This window comes from Mus pahari, chromosome 9, assembly GCF_900095145.1.
Source record: "Mus pahari chromosome 9, PAHARI_EIJ_v1.1, whole genome shotgun sequence".
Taxonomy (NCBI): domain Eukaryota; kingdom Metazoa; phylum Chordata; class Mammalia; order Rodentia; family Muridae; genus Mus; species Mus pahari.
Genome location: NC_034598.1, coordinates 64,995,280 through 65,017,390, shown reverse-complemented (window position 1 = coordinate 65,017,390; position 22,111 = coordinate 64,995,280). Strand labels below are relative to the sequence as shown.

The 22,111-nt window shown below is 43.0% G+C and overlaps 1 protein-coding gene and 1 pseudogene across 3 annotated transcripts in view; both read left to right on the top strand.

The window, feature by feature from the left end:
• Osbpl8 (oxysterol binding protein like 8) overlaps positions 1-22,111 on the top strand; it is a 132,261-nt gene that overhangs the window by 11,893 nt on the left and 98,257 nt on the right. The window lies entirely within an intron of this gene.
• LOC110326113 lies at positions 1,162-3,829 on the top strand (annotated as a pseudogene).

Genomic DNA, 22,111 nt, shown 5'->3' with positions numbered 1-22,111 from the left:
AATGTGGTATACAGCATAATCCTTATGAGAATTCTAGAATAAATGATATTGGCAAAACAAATGGAATTACTTCAGTTTTTATAGACTCCATGTTTAAGTGAAACATTAGGTCATGTAGCTGCTAAAGGGTCAAGTAATGAGTTGAACCATGATCTACTTTGTTCTGTGGCCATGTTCTGTTTAGTTTGCCACATAACTTTCCTGAGCCATGTTGTTATATTAGACCATCGAATTTTATTCTTAAAACTTGATCTATATCTTAATCTATAGCTTGTAATAAGCTTGTTTTGTGTTTAAGCATGACACTTGGGAAAACTAGAAGTCATATATCAGACCTGTCTATGGCTTGTGTACAAAGTACAAATATAAGCAGCTTTTCAATAGATAAACCAGAGCTTACATACAGGAGGTGATCAGTGAACCCAAAGTTATCTTGTATTTATTTTAGTAATAACATTGTTCAAAAACATATCTAGGACCCCTGGTTTCCCTACTCCAACATAGGGTCCTATTTAGTACAGGCTGGCCTTGAACTTGCTAATAGCCAAGCCTGACCACTACCTCCCAAGAACGGAGCCGCATACATATGCCACTGTGCCCAGACTTTCTTTCAATTTTATTTTAGTGCCTTTGACCCCATTATTTTAACATATATTCTGTGTAGTAAGTTAGATCTTTTGAGAATTAGTTTGATGTTTGGGAAAAAAAACCAAAACAACCTCACTCTAAGCAAACCAGCATTACTTGTTACTTATGAAACAAAATGATAATTGTTGGTTTTAGTTAAACGCAATCAGTGACTAGAGGAAGAAAACATTGTCGTGTCACTAGGTGATGAGAAAAGAGTAGTTTCAAAATTCCCTTGTGCACTGGCAGCTTGAGTAGTCTCTAGAACTGAAAAGTCTGGCTGGGCGTGGTGGTTCCTGCCTGTAAGAGCATTCAGGAGTAGAGAGAGGAGTGTCAGGAGTCACTGCGGCCAGCCTGGTTACAGAAAACCCTGTCTCAGGAAACAAAACAACACAAACTTAAACTCTGCAAGGAGGGGACTTGGTGTTTTTGTCTTGTCTTGTGAGCAGGGTCCCATGTACGCCTGGCTGGTCTCAAACTCGTTCTATAGCTTTGAACTCCTGGTTTTCCTGTCTCCACCTCCCAGGTGCTGAGATGACCAGTTACAGGCCTGTGTTCCCACGCCTGGCTCGAGGTAACCTCTATATGGATATAAATTCTGCCATATTAGTTAAAATTCTAACCTGAGATTGCATTGTTAGTTCTGTTTCCTGTTTAGGTTGATGCTGTGCTGGTCTGGCACTGTTCTTTGGAGAAATAAGTTAGTGAATGAATTCTTTCCATTTTAAAGATTGTCAGATTTTGCAGAACAGTTTGCAGAAGTTTGCATGATAATTATTGGTTAAATATAACTAGTGTTACATAAGTTTTGATTGTCTGTGGCTCAGTCTAAATCCAAGCAGCTACCCCATCTGAGTGCACTCCCTAATGCAGTCTTCCATCTAAATTTAAGCTTGAGAACTTTAGATGTGATGGATGTGGGGGTTGCAGATGTGTTAGGTAATGTGCTTGCCTGGCATTGCCAGAATCCTCATTCAGTCCTCAGCACTGCATAAGCCAGGCCCACGGCGTATGCGTGCCTGCATAAGGAGGTAGGGGAAGACGATGAGAAGCTCCAAGTCATCTGTGGCAGTAAGCAGGTTATCTTTAGCTGGCTAGAACTCTATTTCCAAAGCTAACAAAACCCAGACAACAACCTCCTTAGATTTATAGGCTACATTATCCCTAACTGCATGGCATCTGAATGTCAGTAGTGCACTAAGTTCAGGTAATAATAATAAACAGACATGATTACAGAGGAGTCTGTGATGTCATTCTATCTTCTGATGCTGTTATTTTCCTTTTAAAACTTTCAAGTGGTTGCGTTTAATGACGTATCCTCATTTCTAAGGATTAAAAGATAATAAAAATGTCTATAGTACCCTTCTATTTTTGTTTTATCAATTTATTTGTTACTTTTTGAGACAGGGATTTGTTTCTGTAAGTCAGGATGGCCAGGAACTATTGTGGCACACTCTGTGACACAGGCAAGCACTAAACTAGTGCTTTCTCAGCCTCTTGACTTTGTAATCTCCATCGTGGAGAGTCCTAATAGGAAGGAGTATAGGGTGCTATAAGGATTTGCTGACCTAGGGCATGAAGGCATCCAAAGAAGCTGGCATGAACTGAAGGAATAAAAAGTATTTCTGGCAGGGTCTTTGCTAGGAACAGAAAGAATTCACTGTACCTGAGGGAAATGTGTGAAAAGAGTGGGTAGCAGAGAGATAGTGCTGGGAAAAGGATTGGCTCATCAGAGGCATGAGACCATTTAAGAGTTTAATAAGATTCTATCTGCCTTCTGACCCCTAACTCCTGGGCACCAAAGCGAGAGACCATGTAGCCTGTAGACCAGTCTGCTCTCAGACTGTGCATGCAGTCAAGGATGACTTGGACTGTTTTTGAGGGATGGGAGGGAGGGTGACAGGGTGTTACTGTGTAGCCCTAGCTGGTCTAGAACTTGGTCTGGAGATCAGCTTGCCCAGGAAGCTCCCTCTGCCTCCACAGTTCTGTGTTTAAAGATGTGTACCTGATCCCTGGCTTCCTTGAACTCTTGCCTCTGACTTGTCTGGTATTATAGATGTGTATTGCCAAGCCCAGCTTAAGAGTTGTGATTACTGTTTTAGGATTTCTTGGGTTCACAAACCCATATTTATGTTCTACCTGTGAACTGCCTTGGTATGGAGCTGCTGTGTTGCTAGGGTACCCTTTATGGCTCTCCAGGCAGGTTAGACTCTTGGCTCTTTATGGGTGAGCATCTGCTCAGGGACCAGTATATCCTGTAGCTTGCTGTGTCTGGAGGAGCACTTATTACATGCCCTGCACTTCACACTCTGGAGTGAACATCCAGAGATCAAGATGCATGTGTGGAAGGTGCTGGCACACTGATACTGGAGGTGTGTGAGGAACAGTGCTATAAGGGGAAAGCCTTCCCTCTGGCCATGAACTATCTGGATTGTTCCCTGCCTGCCCTGCATCCCTACCACAAAAAGGTCAGGTACAGCTCATTGGTAGAATTTGCTGGTTGGTGTCCTCCAAGCCACATAAGACCACACACACATCAAGCAGACTCTCCCTGTCAGTTGTGGAAGCAGGAGTTACAGGGCTTGGGGAAGAAGCTCAAATAGGGCCTGGCTGCTGCAGTTGCATCTAATTTCCTGGCCCTGTCTCTACAAGACTCCACCCAGTGACCGACAGACCATGGTCAGAAAGCATGCTCAGACCTTTTTGGCCCTCTGTGCTACTGATAACACCTTTGCTGTGTATTGGCCATCCAGTAGGTTGCAGTGCAAGGCCTCGATGCTTGCTGCACATCTGGGAACAAGTTCATAGAGCTGTCAGCAGGGATCATAGACAGTGAAGTGGACTGCCTCTGGACTTGTCAAGAGCAGATTGAAGCTGCCTTCAGGGAAAGTCTGAGGAAAGCTGCCCAGATTATTCCTAGTCCAGTGCTCAAAACCCCTCACAGCTCCAGGAGCTAGGGGTTCAGCCACAGCAGATTCCCACACACATTACAACCATCCAGCAGTAGTCCTGGATAGGGTCCTTCTAGTGGCCACCAAATACAGGAGGGCTCACTGCCACCTGCTTTCTGCCTCTAGAAAGAATCTATACCATATTTGAAGCCTGGATGGGGCTTATCTCTCTCTTGTAAGCCCTAAGAGTCCTGCTTATCCTGAGGACCTGGTTAGTCACGTGGGAATCTTTATGGCCAGTCAAATACTCTTCACCCTCAACTGGTCAGCTTGGCTTTCTTTATTTACATTTCAAATGCTATCCCGGAAGTTCCCTATACCCCCCCCCCCGCCCCTGCTCCCCTACCCACCCACTCCCATTACTTGGCCCAGGCCTTCCCTTGTGCTGGGTCATATAAAGTTTGCAAGACCAAGGGGCCTCTATTCCCAGTGATGGCCGATTAGGCCATCTTCTGCTACATATGCAGCTAGAGACACAAGCTCAGGGGGTACTGGTTAGTTCATATTATTGTTCCACCTATAGGGTTGCAGCCCCCTTCAGCTCCTTGGGTACTTTCTCTAGCTCCTCCATTGGGGACCCTGTGTTCCATCCAATAGCTGGCTGTGAGCGTCCACTTCAGTGTTTGCCAGGCACTGGCATAGCCTCACAAGAGGCCGCAATATCAGGGTCCCTTCAGCAGAATCTTGCTGGCATGAGCATTAGTATCTGGGTTTGGCGGCTGATGATGGGATGACTGCATTACTAAGATGTCTGTTACAGAACACTAGAATGATTGGACTGCGTTAGCCAGGAGGTGGCACTTACCGGGTGGGGACTCATATAGCTGGCACAGGTGGGAGGTGTGTAAGGAAAAGGCAAAATAGAAGAAGACAAAGAACAAGTTAACTCTCCTTGCCCACTGTAGTCTGTGGTACAGAAGCTAAAGGCCAAGAAACGAGCAAAAAGCAGAATTTTTGATTGAAAATTCAAATCACGTTTTGGGAATGTTTTGCTTTATTTGGGACTTATGTCATCATCTTAAAGTGAGTGCCTTGGAAAAGTTGGGTGGGGGCTGAGGCATTAGAGCCATTGAGAGAAAGCCAGGGTTTGCTTTTCCACTCTTTGGCTTCCACCTTAACGTTATGGCAAGCTTGCTCAGGAAAGGCAGTCTTAGCTTTAAGTTGGATGAAGGTGTTGTTTTTTTGAATTACTATTAATATTTTATTATTATTAATTATATGCTTATTAAAATAACTTTGGGGCTGAGGGTGGGGTGCGTACCTATAATCTTAGCATTTGGGAGCATTGTGTCAGCAGGAGGATCAGAAGTTTAAGTTCATGTTTGGCTGTATAAGGAAGTTGAAGTCAGCCTGGACTGTATGAGCCTGTCTCAAAAACTGAAGCAAACAAAAGGGGAGGTTTTGGATTTTTGCCTGTCATGTTCTAAATTGTTGACTCTTATTTCCTTGTAGTTTTTTATTTTTGTCTGCTTTTAAGTTTTTATCTCTGTATTCAGTTTCCCCTGTACGTTTATATGTGTGTGTGTGTGTGTGTGTGTGTGCGCGCGCACGCGTGTGCGCTCGTGTGCACACACATAAGTGCACATGTGGAGATCAGAGGATACCTTGCAAGAGTTGGTTTTCTTCTACCATGTGGGTCCTGGGCTAGGGTTGACAGCAAATGCCTTTATCCACTGAGCCATCTCACAGGCCCAGTTAGTTTTGCTTTTTTCTTCTTTGTCCGTATATATGCTCTTTGCCCTCTACCATGCTGCATATCATTCGTTGTTCTCTCTGCTTTTTTGTTTGTTTTGGTGCTAGAGATAGAACACAGGGCCTTGTGGGGGCTAGGCAAGCACTCCACCTGCAGAGCTTCACACCGTCAGCCTCTGTATACTTTATTCCTAATTTGAATTCACCCCATTCCCCCTTACAGTTTTCTATATGGATAATGATAACTGAGGAAACTGCCTATAGGAGGGGCTTATGCAAGCAAAGCTTTAATTTAAACTTCTTTTCCACGAGCCAGTCAACATTCCAGCATGGAAGGGGAAGGGGTTCCTGAACTTGCATCTTTAACCAAGGAGCTGTGGACACTTGATAGATTTTAGGAGAGCGGTTTTAGGAGAGCGGGGGTGAGTTTTCCTTCAGGGTGGGACCCTGGTAAGTACATTATACTCCAGCCAATAGTCCCACACCTATTAGTATACAGGGAACACAAACTGGACAGGATGGGCCGCTCAGGCTTGGGAGGTGGGAAGCGATCTGGGAGTAGCTGGAGAAAGGTGAAAGGTGAAGAGGAACATTGTGTGGGATTCTCAAAGAGTTAATAGATTAAAAAGATTTTCTTTTAAAATTTTATATCTGCATATATTCCTTCTTTGAATACTCCTGGCTGCTGAGTAGCATGTTTCTTCCTTTAGAAAAAAAAAAAAAAAGATTTATTTTTAATGTAGTATTCTGCATATGTGTATGCCTGCACACCAGAAGAGGGCACCAGATTTCATCATAAATGGTTGGGAATTGAACTTAGGATCTCTGGAAGAGCAGCAGCAAGTTCTCTTAACCTCTGAGCCATCTCTCTGCTCCTGAGTAACACGTATATTGTTTCAGGGTTGACCACTTTGTATTGAGTAACCAATTGGGGACGCTCAGCCCTCAGGTTAATTTTCTCCCTCTGATCAGTCATTGCTTGCCTCTTGCTCTTTGACTGGAGCAGGACCCTGTGTGATTTTCCTCCTGCATTAGCATGTCAACATTGTCATTGTTCAAGTCTTGTTTATGCAGCCATCTCTAGGGTAGATCAGGTAAACGGTCTCACAGACTTCCTGGTATTTTGGCACTTACAGTCTTTCCACCCTTCTTCCGTGATCTTTCCTGAGCTATAGATGCTTGAGCTGTGCTGCCTATATAGTCGGCTCCCCATAATCCTTTGGTCTTTGCATTGTGTTCAGTTGTGGTTTTCTGTAATGATTTCAGTTTTCTCTATAGAGAGGATTCTTTAATGAGGCATGTGATGGTTTGTATATTCTTGGACCAGGGAGTGGCACCATCTAGAGGTGTGGCCTGGTTGGAGTAGGTGTGACACTGTGGGTATGGGCTTAGGATCCTCACCCTAGTTGCCTGGAAGTCAGTCTTCCACTAGCAGCCTTTGGATGAAGATGTAGAACTCAGCTCTGCCTGCGCCATGCCTGCCTGGTTACTGCCATGCTCCCACCTTGATGATAAGGGACTGAACCTCTGAACCTGTAAGCCAGCCCCAATTAAATGTTGTCCTTATAAGACTTGCCTTGGTCATGGTGTCTGTTCACAGCAGTAAAACCCAAATTAAGACAAGGCATAAACACTACACTTCTGTGTTAGTATAAGGATAAAACTTAAAATGTCTTTAGAAATTTAAAATTTTTTAGAAATTTAGAAATTTAAAAATGTCTTTGCTGGTCTGGCAAAGTGGTGGTAGTAGATTCTCCTTGGCTGTACAAAAGCTGTCTATTTTGATGCAATCCCATTTGTCAATTCTTGCTACTATTTCCTTAACTTTTACAATCCTACACAGAGAATCCTTGCCTCTGCGTGTATCTTGAGGTGTTTTCCTTATGTTTTCTTCTGGTTATTTCAAAGTTTCACATCTTCCACTATAGTTTTTATTCACTTTGAATTAACTTTTGTACAGAATTAAACATGCAAATCTAGTTTTAGTCTTTACATATGGATATTTTGTTTCCCCAGCACCATATGATAAAAGGCTGTCATTTCTCCAGCGTTTGGGTTTGACATCTGAGAATAAGGTGACTGTAGCAGTGCGGGTTTATCTGTGTGTCCTCTGTCAAACCCCACATGTCTGTGTGTGTGTTTTCATACTAGTATTTACTATGGCTCTGCAGCATAATTTGAAATCAGGTGTTATAATGCCTCTAGCATTACTCTCTTAATGCTTCCATGTGACTTTTAGGATTGCTTTGTTGCTGTGTCCTATCTATGTGAAGTATACAATTGGAATTTTGATGAGGAGTCCATCGAATCGATGGGCTACATTTAGTAATATAATTATTTTGACAGTATTATTTGTTGCATGTAATATTAAAAAACAGTCCATGCTATTGCCAGCTACTCTCTGGCCCTGGCAGTCTCGCCGCCTCCCAAGCTTACCCCATGTGACATCCGCCCAACTTGTCACAGTCCCAGTCATCTAACCCCTGCGGCTGGCTGCTGCCAAACCTATAAGCAGTCCCACATTTCCACTGCTGGCTGGGGATGCGCTCTCGCAAACCCATGCTCTGCCAGGGTTTCCTTCCCCTAGAGCTCAGTTCAATTGCTGCGAAATGGAAAACCCCAGACAGTCTTAGTGAAACAGTCACTGGACTGGAATCTAGCATCCTGAATTCCCTGATAGTCCATGTTAGAAATCTGCCGGTGGCGGATCCTGGTGGATTAACCACCTGAACTAATAGTCCCTGGCCTATGTCTTGTCTGCTTCCCTCCCACCATCCAAAAGCAAGTGATAAATGCTTTAAAAAATGTTTTATACCTTTGAATTCTATCATGAAAATCATAAAGGAGAAATCATGTATGATTCTGTACAATATCGCACACAATGTGTGTGTGTAAATATGTGGTTCAGGTGAGTGTGTATATGTGTGTCCAGGAGGTAGAAAGCACCATTCTTTAAGGCTTCTCCCTCTGCTCTATACTCGCCAAGGCCCTTAACTGGGTGTGACTGTTAGAGATAGATCTGATAAAACCTTTGTTTTCTACACCCTTTCACCAAAATGGTTACTATTGCTGTGGTGAAACACTGTGGCCAAAAGCAAGTTGGGAATAAAGGCTTTATTTATTTCTCTCACAGTTCATATTAACAGTTTATCATCAAAAGTAGTGAGGGCAGGAACTCAAGCAGGGCAGGAACCTTGAGGCAGGAACTGCTGCAGAGACCGTAGGGGATGCTGCTCACTGGCTTGCTGCTCCTCATGGTTTGCTCAGCCTGCTTCCTAATAGGAACAACCATCCCAGGGATGGCACTACCCACAATGGGCTGGGCCCTGCCCCATCAATCACTAGTTAAGAAAATGCCCTACCGGTGTGTGAACATCCTCATCTGCTGAAGGTATCTTCTCAATAGAGGTTCCTCCCCTCAGATGACTGTAGCTTGTGTCAAGTTGACATAAAACCACCAGGCAGAGACTTAATCTTGTAGCTTTGCTTCCTGCAATAGCTCCCCTGTTTTGTTTCAAGGTCAACATTGCTAATCTTTCAAGTTTCATCTCTCACTCACTGTGTCTCGTTTTCTCATTGCACATTAGTCTTAGGCTGAGAATGAAATGGCTCAGAATTTTAACTCAGTATTTCAGCAGTCTTTTCTAAGAAATAAGGATACTTTCTAAATAAAATGTAGAAGATAATCACTATTGTACATACAGAATCCCAGTGAAAATCTGTTAGTTTGAGTATTATAAGAAGAGCAATTCTGTATTCTTTCATCATTTTACATTTGAACATGGCCATGACTGAGAAGTAATTATTAAAGTGAAATAATATAAAATATTTTTCAAAACGAAAGTATTTATTTTTACTTTATTTTACTCAGCACCTGTAATCCCAGCTCTGGGTTGCCAAGGCAGGTGGATCTTGAGAAATCCAGGCCAGCTTGAGCTATGTGAGATTAAAGCCAGTGTAGGGTGCGTGTCTGTACTGTCTCAGAAATGTTCACACACACACACACACACACACACATAAACACACACACACACACAGAATTATCACATTCATAATAGGTTTCTTGAGATATATTGTAATGTCATTAGATCATTGCTTTATTTAGTTTTTAATTTTTACTTATTTATAAATCCTGTAGCCTAGATTGTCCTTGAGTTTTCTCTGTAAGAAAAGGAATCTGTAGCCTTAATTTCCTGATCCTTTGCCTCAATACTGGGATTACAGGCATGTGACACCATTTCTGAATAGTTTTCTGGGGAGAGTTTTTACATTTTGATTTCCAAAGGAACTAAATTGAGATTCTGAAAAACTGTAAAGGCTTTCAGAGTTTCTGTAGCACATGGTGACAGATGCACAGCAGGCCCATATGCTGTGGGTCTATTATAGTTCAATCATTATTTTTGCTTTAGAGAAGGGCTATGGCTGAGTTCCAAGAGAGGGAAACTGGCGAATATGGATATTCACATTGTTTTCAACAGGAAGAGCTCTCTCTCAGCTGCCTCTGTGTCCCATGCATAACATTGCATCTCCTAGATGAAGAAGCTACAATTCTGGATGTTACTGTGAAATTTAAATGGATATCTGAATCAGATGGAAAGACACTCTGATTTTTTTTTCTCCCATATATGGACTTGATGCCATAGGCACACTAATTCTGCCATCTCCTCACGACTGCTCTTTCCACCTCTGTGCTTCTGACAGCGCCAGTCCTTCCACCTGCAGGTCCCTCCACTTGCCTGACCCTCCACCTGCCGGTCCCTCCACCTGCCTGACCCTCCACTTGCTGTACACTCCCTTCATTTTTCCTTTCAAAACTTGCATGCAAAATTCTTTCCTCTAGAAAGCCCTCATCATTTCCTCCATCTAACTCCCACTGTCTTTGTTTCACCTTAATACAGACAGGAGATTTAATGCTGTGAGTTGTATAGCTGGTAGTTGCCAGCACCCATGCGGTGCTAAGATTAACTGCCCCATCTATTTGTCACAGCTGCTCTGTGACTTCCATTTCACAGACAGGGCAACAGAGCAAATGGACTTTCTCATTCACCATATGCATTTCTTAAGATAAACTCTTAGGTTTCGCTGTGCTAAAATTTGAACCTTGCCCTATCGTTTTAAAAGTGAGTGTGTATGTATTGAGACAGAATCTCAGTGTGTTGCCCAGGCTGGCCTGAGTTCACTGTGTAACACAAGCTGTAGGCAGATCCTTCTGCCTCAGCCTTCCAAGTGCTGGACTTACAGGTGTGTACTAGAAGCCCAGCAGCTTTGCTTGGGATAGTGTAGTCTTGCCCCGCCCCTCCCCTCCCCTGCCTTCCCCTCCTCTCATTGTTCTCATCTGTTAAAACACAACTTAAACTCCCCAGACTACTTTATTCGGGTATGGTATGCATGAAAAAAAAAAAAAGTACCCATTTAAAAGAACAGTTTGTAGTTTTGTAGTCGTAGACACTCATGAAACTAGCACCGCAGTGTGAACAGTTTTCCCAGTAGCCCTTTAAAATTCATGCATGCCTCTTCCTTCATCCCTCTTCTTGCCCACTTTCTCCCAGATAACAGCTGATCTGGGCTCTGTCTCAACACTTCTGCCTGTTCTCAAGTCATACAGTTAGAGTATATACTCTAGTCTGGCTTCTTTGCTCGGCATACATTTTAGATTGTTCCTTTTTATGGCTGGATACTGTTGCACTGTATGTGACTATGGTACAGTTCACTTATTTGCTCACTTGTAAACAGGCATTTGGCTTGTTTCATGTTTCTGCCTATTATAAGTGAAGCTGTTACAGAAATGAAGTCTATGTTACAGGTCTTTGGCTGGCTATATTTCCATCTCTCTTGGGCCTACAATGGAGGAGTGTTTTATTTAGTTCTTGTTCATTATCATCAATACTTATATTGTCATTTAAAACTATTTTAGCTATCCTTGTTATTCTTCAGTAGTGTGTCATGTGACTTTTCTGCACATCTCTTTGATGACTAGTGGAACTAACCATCTTGCTTGAAATAGTCATATCTTTCCTTCCTTCTTTCTTTTTAAAGGCAGTGTCTTATATTGTAGTCTTTGATGGTTTTGCACTCACAACAGGCCTGCCTTAACCTTCTGAGTGTGGGAATTATAGATGTGATCTATAAATCTGGCTCTAGAATTTTTAATCTGCTTTCAAATTAGTGTTCTTCTCATCTTGTTTTTTTTTTTTTTTTTTAAATTTTCTATTGACTTAAAAATTATTTATTGAATTTCTTGAGATTTTATGTATATGGATGTTTTGTCTGCGTGTATGTCTGTGTAGCACATGCATCTAGTACTCCAGAGCAGGGAGGCCGGAAGAGGGTGTTGAATTCTTTAGAACTGGAGTTACAGATAGTTGTAAGCCACCATGTGGTTGCTAGGAACCAGACCTAGGACCTCTGAAAGAGCAGTCAGTGCTCTTAACTTCATTTCTCCAGTGCCTCCTTCTCCCACTGACCTAAGAATTCATATGAAATTTTGTTTTTTTCTGAGCCATGTTTCATGTAGAGTAGTCTGATGTCAGACTCCTCTGAAACTGAGGATGATTTTGAACTTCCGGTTTCCTTCCTTTCCCTCCTAAGTGTTGGGACTTCAGGTGTCACGCCTGGTGATGGATGGGGCTTTGTGCACGCTATGTATGCTCGCAAGCACTCTGCCATCCCTGACCCTAAAACTATGATTTTGGACAAGAGTTTAATTTTTATGATGTCTAGCACATGAAGTTCAGGTATTTCCCCTCATAGTTTATATTTTTGGTCTCCTGAGAATTTTTTTTTTTTTTTTTTTAACCAGTTCTCCAGCAGAGACTTATGCTGGCTGGTTCTGGGTATAAGCACTGCTTATATTAAGGAAGAGTCAGAGAGCACGTAGAGCTGGTCCGTAGGGGTCTTCTTTAGCTGTGCTGTCAGTGGTTTCTGAGCTAACTATGGCTTACAAAGGTGTGGCTTGCTGTGTGATTTTAAATATTATATGTACAAGTGTTTTGCCTACAATGCTTGTACATTACAATAGTGACCAAAGGGGTCAGTAGAGGGCATCAGATTCCCTGGAACTGGAGTTACAGAGAGTTGGGAGCCACCGTGTGTGTGTGTGTGTGTGTGTGTGTGTGTGTGTGTGTGTGCTGGAAATCAAATCCAGGTCCTGGAGAATAACAGCCAGTGTTGTGGGTTTTTTTGTTTTTTGTTTACCTTATTTTGAGATAGTCACACTATGTGGCCCTGAACTTGCTGTGTAGACTAGGCTGGCTCTGTACTAGAAGGGATCCACCTGTTTTTGCCTCTCATGTGCTGAATTAAAGGCATATGTCATCCCATCTCACTAGCTTGCTAATTTTAAAGAAGATCTGTGGTTTGGGGCTGAAGAAACTCAAGTCGTGTATCAGAATACAGCATTTAAATGTCAAATCTGGGATTTGGGGTATAGCTCAGTGGTGGAAACCTTTCTATTACTGACTGTTTCTCAGAAGAGAAACTCTGCTTGGGCAGTTTAAACAACAGGCAGGCGTTAGGAGTGTGAAGAGTAGAGCAGGCTCTTACAGCATCTGCTAAGGTACAGGAGCTGAGCCCTGGAAGTGGCTCATGTCATAGCAGCAGGTCCTGGAGAACAAGTCCAAGGCTAGATCATGAAGAGATGTAGTGGGAAGACCTGTGAGGGAGACCTTCACACAATTTTGAGAAACAAAGGACAAGATAGGATTTATAGTTATAAAAAATAATAGATGGCACAAAATTGAAGACAACAGAGACCCTTCCTCTTTAAAGAGTACTGGTAGAAGTGGAAGGATCACAGGGTAGGCCACGGAGAGTGCAGATGAGAAAAGGAGAGCTCTATTGTGGGAGAGCTGCATGGTGGGTTGAGGCGAGCCCCTCAGGAGAGAGTTACTGAGGAGGCAGTTGAGGGGGCTAGCGATGGGGCTGGGAATAGTCAGCCTGTGATGGCAGCTGAAGCCAGGGATGTCTATAGTGACAGGAAGGAGAGGATGAGACACAGAGAAGCTTCATTAGAGCTGTGCAGTGCACACTAGAGAAATAAGAATAACCTACAAGACCATTTCATTACAGCTGGGGAACAGGAAGAATGTTAAAGTGTTTAACACTGTGAATTCAGAATTCCACTAGGCTTTGAGATGATAATGCAAGTCTGTCTCTGTTAATTTCATGGTTTAAAAAAAATCTCAACTTTTAAAACATTCATTGGAGGAGCTAAAGAGATGGCTGAGCAGTTTAGAGCACTTGTTGATCTTGCAAAAGACTCGCTTTCAGTTCCAAGCCCCTGCATGTATATTCAGGAGTCTCATCTACACTTGCTTCCTGCAGAACAATTCAACTTTTACTTATTTTACTATTTTTTAGTTGTAGTCTTTTGGGGACTGGAAAACTGGCTCAGCAGTTAAGAGGTGTGCATTCTTCTTGCAGAGGGTATGGGTTCCATTGTCAGCACCAATGTCAGTGAGAGTAAAGTCACCCAAGTCTGGGAAGACCATGAGATCTAGCTACAACTTAGCTGTGGTTTACAGTGATCATACTTGGGGCTGAGAGATAGGTTATCAGTTAAGAGCACTTGCTGCTTTTCTAGAGGAGCTGAGTTTTGTTCCCAGCAGTCCTGTTGGGTCACTCATAGCCTTGTGTAATTCCAGCTCTAGGGGATCAAATGTCCCTTTCTGGTCCCTCCAGGTACCTGCATTTAAAGTACACACACGCACACGCACACGCACACACACACACACACAGATGCGTACACATCACACATGAGAGAGAATGTTAAAAAAATAAAAGTAAATCTAAAGTAATGATACTTCAAAAGTGGTTCTTATGGATGAATTCACAACAACTGTTATGAGAATGATGCTAGGGCCAGCCTGGGGCATCCAGCAGACAGACACCCAAGCAGCTGCCTCAGGTACCACTACAGTAGGTGGATATGTGATGGAGAGATGGGAGAGATGGAAGAGAACGCAAGGCTGAGAGGTCCATATGTTGGGGAGAAAGGTGGAACTTGAGACTTGAGGGTAGTGAGGAGCAAGCAGATAGGAGAAGGCTATTGTGAGGTTCTGGCCCAGGCTGCCACCAAGAGCCAAGTCTGGGTCCATGGCCCTGCTATAGCTGGAGTCTGTGTCCATGTCTGGCCAGAGTTAACTACTGTTTTAGTTAGGGTTTCCATTGCTATGAAAAGACACCATGATCAAGGCAACTCTTCATAAGGACAACATTTAATTGGGGCTGGCTTACAGGTTCTGAGGTTTAGTTCATTATCATCAAGAAGGGAGTATGGCAGCTCCTAGGCAGGCATAGAACTGGAGGAGATGAGAATTCTGTCATGTTCCGAAGGCAACCAGGAGAAGATTGTCTTCCGGGTAGCTTGGAGAAGGGTTTCAAAGCCCGCCCTCAAAGTGATGCATTTCTTCCAAGGCCACACCCACTCCAACAGGGCCATTTCCCTGGCCAAGCATAATCAAACCACCACAATGACTAAAGGCCAAGTGGATGGATGTCTGGTCTGGGTTGCTACTGGAGACCTTGTGGATATATGAGGCTGTGCTGCCTTGACTGCTGATGGGGCAGGGGCATGCCTAGGTCTGTGGTCCTATTGCACTCTGGGTCTTTGTTAATGTCCCAGGCTCATGTTGCCACCAAGAGCCATGCAGATGCCCCTGGTCTGGATTGCTGCCTGAGGCACTGTGCTAGCCCTGCCCCTTGTTGGCCACCACACTCAGAAGAGCTGTCCCTACCTCTTGCCTGGGCAGCACAATAGAGCTGACCCTGATGAAGTGGAAGCACTGGTGAACTGGCACCATCCTTCATCTACTGTAGGGTGGGGTGGGCGAGAGGTGCCCCATCTCCCCTCCTACCTGTAGCATGTGGATGAGCTGACCCTGCAGTCATGAGAGCAGGAAGGCTGGCTCCACCCCTCACTGGCTGCAGCTCTTGGAGAGTGGGGCTCTGTACCTCACATGGGCACCAACAGTGGACCTGGCCCTGGTGGTGAAGGCAGAGGAGCCTGCCCTGAGGACACGAGAACAGAAGAGCTGCCCCTGCCCCTTATCAGCGACAGAATTGGGTGAGCTAGCAGGATAGTGCTGGAGAGCTTGCCCTAGTGATGCCCATGCAGGAGAGCTGGCAGGCTGACCAACTCGCCTACCTCCTAGACCCAGATCTGGGGCTTTGAATGGCCCACCCCAATATCTACTGAATTTACGATCTGCTGGAGCATGTGACGGGGCCAACCCTAGAGATCCAAGCTGCAGGATCTCCATGACACGGCAACACCAGCATATCTGAGAGGAGTCCTAGTGAGGACCCAGTATTGATGGTGTAGCAGGAGCCAGAGGCCATGGACCGTACCAGTAACTTAACTGCCGTGAACAGTTGTATGGAGAAAAGGGTACACAGGGTGACACATGGTGACACCACAGCTTCCATAGCAAGTTTTGGGTTTTAATTCTAATTTTATTTTCTTCTAGCGGGGAGGTTGCAGGGGTGGAGGAGGATGGACACAGGGACAGGGACATAAGTGGGATTGGAGCTCATGTTGTGAAGCTTGCAATGAATCAATCCAAAGGCTTTTTGTTTGTTTGTTTTTGTTTTTAAAAGAATGCTGCTAAGCTCCTATTTGTCATTGTCCTAGTTAGGGTTTCTATTGCTGTGATAAGATACCATGACCAAAGCAAATAGGAGAGAAAACAGTTTATTTTGCTCACAGTTACATAAAACAGTTAATAATCAAAAGTAATGAGGGCAGAAACTCAGGGCAGGAACCTGGAGGCAGGAGCTGATGCAGAGGACATGGAGAGGTGCTGCTTACTGACTTGCTCCCTATTGGCTTGCTCAGTCTGCTTTCTTATAGAACCCAGGACCACCAGTCCAGGGATGCAGCACCCACAATGGTCTGGGTCCTGTCCCATCAATCACTAATTAAGAAAATGCTTTACAGCTGGATCTTAGAGAACATATTTCTCAACTGAGGCTTCCTCCTCTGATGACTCTAGGGTGTGTCAAATTGACATAAGACTAGCTAGGACACTCATGGTGTATTGTAATAGGGTCAGTGGGCCACTTTTTTGTAAAAGTGATTTTATTAGAAATTTAGAATTTGAATCTTATAAAAGGACTTTAAAATTCTGTTCACTTATTTTTTTTTTTTTTTAACTATTAGGGATTAAATCCAGATTCTCAGGCAAGTACCCTGCCACTGAGCTACAGATGACAGAATGATTCTTTGTTTTTTGCTTTTTTTTTTTTTTTTTTTTTTGAGATAGGGTCTCCTTGTGTAGTTCTAGCTTGCCTGGAACACACAGAGAACCACAACCTTTGGCTCCTTGGTGCTGAGATTGAAGGTGTGCACTGCCATAGCCGCATTCCTCCTGTTTGTTATTCACTTTCTTTAAAAAGGAAAGAAAAAATGTTCAGAGTAAACTCTGCCCTTCTGTTCCCATTTGAATTTACATACCATTTATAAAATCAGTGTGTTTAGTTTAAAAATAAAAGGAGTCTGCTGGCTGGTTGGTTGCAGTTTATAAATTAATTTGAAAGAAGTAACAACTTTTAATACATTTAATTTGATTTTTAATCATGTGTATGCCTCTGTGTGTGTCTGTATATGAATATATGCTGATGAGTGTAGGTGCCCGAGAAAACCAGTGGTACCAGATTCCCCTGGAGCTGAAGAAACAGGTTGTTGAGAACCCCTACCCTACATGGGCACTTTGAGCTGATTTGGAGCATCTTTAACAGCAGTGTGTGCTCTTTACTGCCAAGCCATCTCTAGCCTGAGAATTAACACTTTAAAAGTATCAAGGCCAGGAACATGGTATATTCTTATTTGTTTAGATTTTCTTTATTTCTTTTGTGACATTTTGCAGCTTTGTATGCATTGTAGAAGTCTTTCCTTATTAAGTTTATTTTCTAAGTATGTGATATATATTCAGTTACAAATTGAGTCATTTTCTCAACGTTGCTGATATGTAGGAACAAAGTCCATTTTCTTTATAAATAATTTTGCTAACTGTACTGTGTAACTCAGTTACAAATTCCTCAGAGGACAGCTTAAAAGGGAAGACTTGCTTGGTTCATGGTTTCAGTCCATAGTCAGCTCACTGAATTGGTTTGGGCCTCAGATGTTTGATGGAGAGAGCACATGAGGAAACTGGAGTGTCAGTTCACAGTAGCCATCAAGCAGATAGCAGTGACAGGAAGTGGCCCTCAGCCAGAAGAAGCCCTTCAAAGACGTCCTGACTGCTTCCTCCCTAGGTCCCATCCTTCACAGTTCCAGTATTCACGAGTGGTCTAACTTAAGAAATTTGATCCACCAAAGGATTGCACCATTGATTTTTGGGCATGTCCTTCTCTGGAAGTGTTCTCATAGATACAGCTAGCCTTGTGCTTTTTTTTTTGTTTTGTTTTTTGAGACAGGGTTTCTCTGTGTAGCCCTGGCTGTCCTGGTACCTGGTACTCACTTGGTAGACCAGGCTGGCCTTGAACTCAGAAATCCGCCTGTTTCTGCCTCCCGAGTGCTGGGATTAAAGGCATGTGCCACCACGCCCGTTAGCCTTGTGCTTAATTAAGCTCCTAGACATCTCTTACTCCAATCAAGTTGATGACCAATATTAGACATTATACACAATTATTAATTCTACCAATTTGTATATTCTTTTGTATGCAATCACATTATCTGGAAATAATAGTTTCTGTCCTTTTCAGTTCTTAGAATGTAAACTTGGTTTTCTCATAACACTCATCAGGATCCCTTATGTGAGGTTAGATGGAGATGGTGGTGCACTATATAGTGAAAGGGATAGCTCTCAGCACCTCACCACTGAATGTAAGGTTTGTTGCAGGCTTGTAGATTGAAGGGGTTACCTCTCTTCCCATCTAAAGGGTTGATGACGAATGGATGCAGATTGTGTCAGATCCTTTCTTTGAGACAGGGTCTCACTATGTAAACTTAAACCACTCTAAAACTCAGAGATTTGGCCTGCCTTAGCCATCACCCTTGGCCCAGGGGTATTTTCTCTGGCCTTCACCAGCTTCCAAGGTACTGCAGTCCCCTTCAACAGTAGCATCAGGTGTTCAAATACATGAGCCTGTGTTGTTCCAAACCAACCATCCATCCATCCATCCATCTTTTCTTTCTTTCTTCCTTCCTTCCTTCCTTCCTTCCTTCCTTCCTTCCTTCCTTCCTTCCTTCCTTCCTTCCTTCCTTCCTTCCTTCCTTCTGGGGTGTCCTGCAATACTGGGTGGCTACAAATGGCATGAGCCTAGTTCAGTGTATGCTTCTCACCCCCTTTGCTCTGTGACCAAAATGATAAGCCCAAAATACAAAATAGATGTTATAAAGCTTAGTTTCTGTACTTTGATAGGCTAAGTATAGAGATTGAGGCAGTGTTTTAGAGCGCTGATATCAGAAGAAAGAGCGCGGTCTTTTTAAACTGAGTTCAATCATACTGATTATGTTGGAGTTAACATACAGCCTTTGAGGTGAGACTTTAGGGTTCTGATACAGAGCCCTTTTAAACTCACTAAGTCTTGTTTTGTCTACACAGTCAATGCACTCTGAAGAGCTGCTGAGTGACAGAGATGCTTTCCTTCCCTCAAGCCTGTGCTTTGGAACCTATGACCATTAAGTTTGTTTGCAATAAAAAAAATACCCTTGCATTTCTTCAGACCTAGGGTTTTACTTCTTAGAGCTTGTGAGATGAGTGCACAGACACTTGAAGGCTCTCTGTGTGTTACCTTTCCATGTGCAACAAAGCAGCCAACAAATGCGAGTGAGGGGGTGGGGAGGTAGGGATTTTGGCTCATGGCTCCCGAGTTCAGTTCACTGTGGTAGGGGGCGTGAGGCACCTGGTCAAGCTGCAGAAATAGTTAGGACGCAGAGACGGATGGGAACGGGTGCTCAGCTTCCATTGCTTTGATCCTATCCAGGGTCCAGCTTCATGCATGATGGATGATGACACCCATAACCAGGGAGGCTCAGCCACCTTCTCCCTTCAGGAGTTTTGCTTTTAGCAGTGTTTAACTTTGTTTTCAAAGTTGATGAATTTATTAGGCTTTCCTTTTTCTGTTCCCTTTATTAAGTACATGTTAAGATTTTTATTTTGTGTGTAGGCATCCTTTTTCTGTAGAGTGAGTTTATCTTTGTAAAGAGTAATGATAGAAAATTCTTCAAACTAAATGCTAAAAAGGAGATTTTTTAAAAAGATAAATATTGATCTTTTAAAACATCAGTAACACATGGCCCTGAACTGAGCTTGCAACTCATTTCCCAAGAAGATCACATCTTCTTTAAATTTCATCTGTTACATGTGCAGACTGCCACTTTAGATTTCTAGATTGACTTGCCTCAGAGTCATGTCTTCATCATGTTCAACTGCTTCTTTTTCATTTGTTTTTAATTTGAAGATTTATTTTATTGTATGAATGTTTTCCTTGATGTATGTATATGTACCACATACATGCCTGGAGCTCGAGGTCAGAGGAGGGTGTTGAATCCTCTAGAACTGAAGTTTCAGATGGTTGTGATCCACTATGTGGGTAGTAGAAATTGAATCTGGGTCCTTACAAGAGCAATGACTGCTCTTACAGCTGAGCCATCTCTTCAGTCTTCAGCTGTGTTCCTGGCTCCATTCATAGGTCTAAGCGCTGCCTCTTGCATGTCCACCTGGAGCCTAGCTCATATCCACTTATGTTCTTCCCAAGTCTTCCAACAATATACTGAGTACCTGCTAGTGGTGACTGTATTTTGTATTTTTAGCGGCTTAGGGCAAAAACGCTTGCCAGGTTTCCCAACCTACTCTGTAGTTTATGTATGGCTCATCAATGATAATTTGACTCTATGGTCAGGCATCATCTCCCATGTCTTCTGCCTTTCTGCTGCATGCCACTGTTGTCTCTTATGTAGATTATAGCAGTAACTCACTTGTTACTGTTCAGAACTAGCAGCTAGAGCAATCCCACACAAGTTGAATCTTCTTTGGTACGTTGTTTTCAGCAGTAACCTTCAGTCCTGTTTGTCCTGCCAGACTGACCGATTCAGGAGCTAGGGGCCCTTCTCTTCTCACTGCTCACCATCCTCTTCCTTACTAACCTCATCACAGGAATCCCTGCTGCGCTATGAACTTGCCAGGTGTTCCTGTCCCAGAGGCTTTGGACTCACTGACTTTTCTGCCCCAATTGTTGTGTGGCTCATTCCCTCCTGCTACTGGGATCCCGACTCTGAATCATCTCTGAGGTCTTCCATCTTATGTGATTCTCCCCACCCATCCTTTGCTCTTCCTTGCCTGAGTTTTCTCTTTAGCACTGAGTGCTGTTTAAAAATGATCAGGTTAGATGGCTTTTGAGAAAAACAATTACTACAGATAATTAAACAAAAGGAAATGAATATGAGGAATTAGATGCTAAGAAGTTTATTGGGAAAGCTGGAGATGTGAAAGCAGATGAGTTTCTGTCCTTTGATTTTATCACCAGTGATAACTGCAGTTGTCTGGCAGTGCCAAATGGGTAGCTGACAGGGAATCATTTGGTAATCACTCCAAAACCTCAAGATTATTAAAGTCCATGTTTGCTATGACCAGATGAAAAATGGATTGGTTTCGGTCTCCTTTGAACCTTCCAAATGTAATGTACAGTGTTACTTTGTCTCAATGCAAATCATTCAGAATGTCAGAGACAAAGATGTTTACAAAGTGTATGCCTTTAGCTTCTGTGAAGCAGAAGATAGCAAAAGGCACTGACAAACTGTATCATGTTACTTGTGCCCGTGCAGGTAACATATGGATATATGTATGCCACATTAGTTATTTTTCTATTGCTGTGATAAAACACCATAACCAAAGCAACTTATAGGAAGATTTATTTTGAACTTAGTTTCAGAAGGATAAGAGTCCATTACTATGGTATGACATAAGTATGACAGTGGGGAAGTATGACAGTAAGCACTACACATGGTAGCAGGAAAAGCTGAGAGCTCACATCTTGCATGGCATACAAGGAATAGAAAGGACACTTGGGAAATAGTGCTGGCTTTTGAACCCTCAAAACATACTTCCTTTGGCAAGGCCATACCTCCAAGACCAACCTAAACAATCTCACCAAACTGGATACCAAGAATGCAGATGCCTGAGAATATGGGGGTACATCCCATTTAGACCACCACATATGCCTACATAGTTTTGGACTTAGAGTTCTACAGAAAAACATAACCAATTGTGTGAGCGTGTGGGGGGGGGCGGTGTGTGTAAAAGTGAGTTGGTAGGATATCACATGATTGATTTTTGAGAATTGGTTAATGTGATTATAGAGCCTTAGAAATAAAATCTGGGTATAGCTCAGTTAGTAGAATGCTCGCCTAGCATACAGAAGACTTTGATCCCAGCACTGCATTAAACTGAGGCTGATAGTGCGTGCTTATAATCTCCGCATGTGGGAAGTGAAGACCAAAGGATCAAAGTTCAAGGTCATCCTATGCTAACAACACACACTCGCTTGCGCGAGTGTGCACAGCCCCCCCCCCAAAAAAACAATTAAAAAAAAACCTCTAAAACTTACAAGGCAGACTTTCTCTTCTTGTTTAGAGGACATTAGTTAGTTTCTCTTCAAAGCTCCAGCTGGTTAGATGAAGCCCACTTACCCTACCAATTTTGAGGAATTGGTTCATTGTGACAGTGAGGAGTGTATTTATGAAATATGCAAGGCACATTGGTTGGTACTAGAGTCTTGAATGAAAAGGAATCAGGAAGCAGAATTGCTTCTTTTTAGAGATTGTCAGTCGTTATTAATATTAATTTAATAATAATAGCCTTTAACTATGGGGTATATCATGGGTATTCTGCACTTTATGG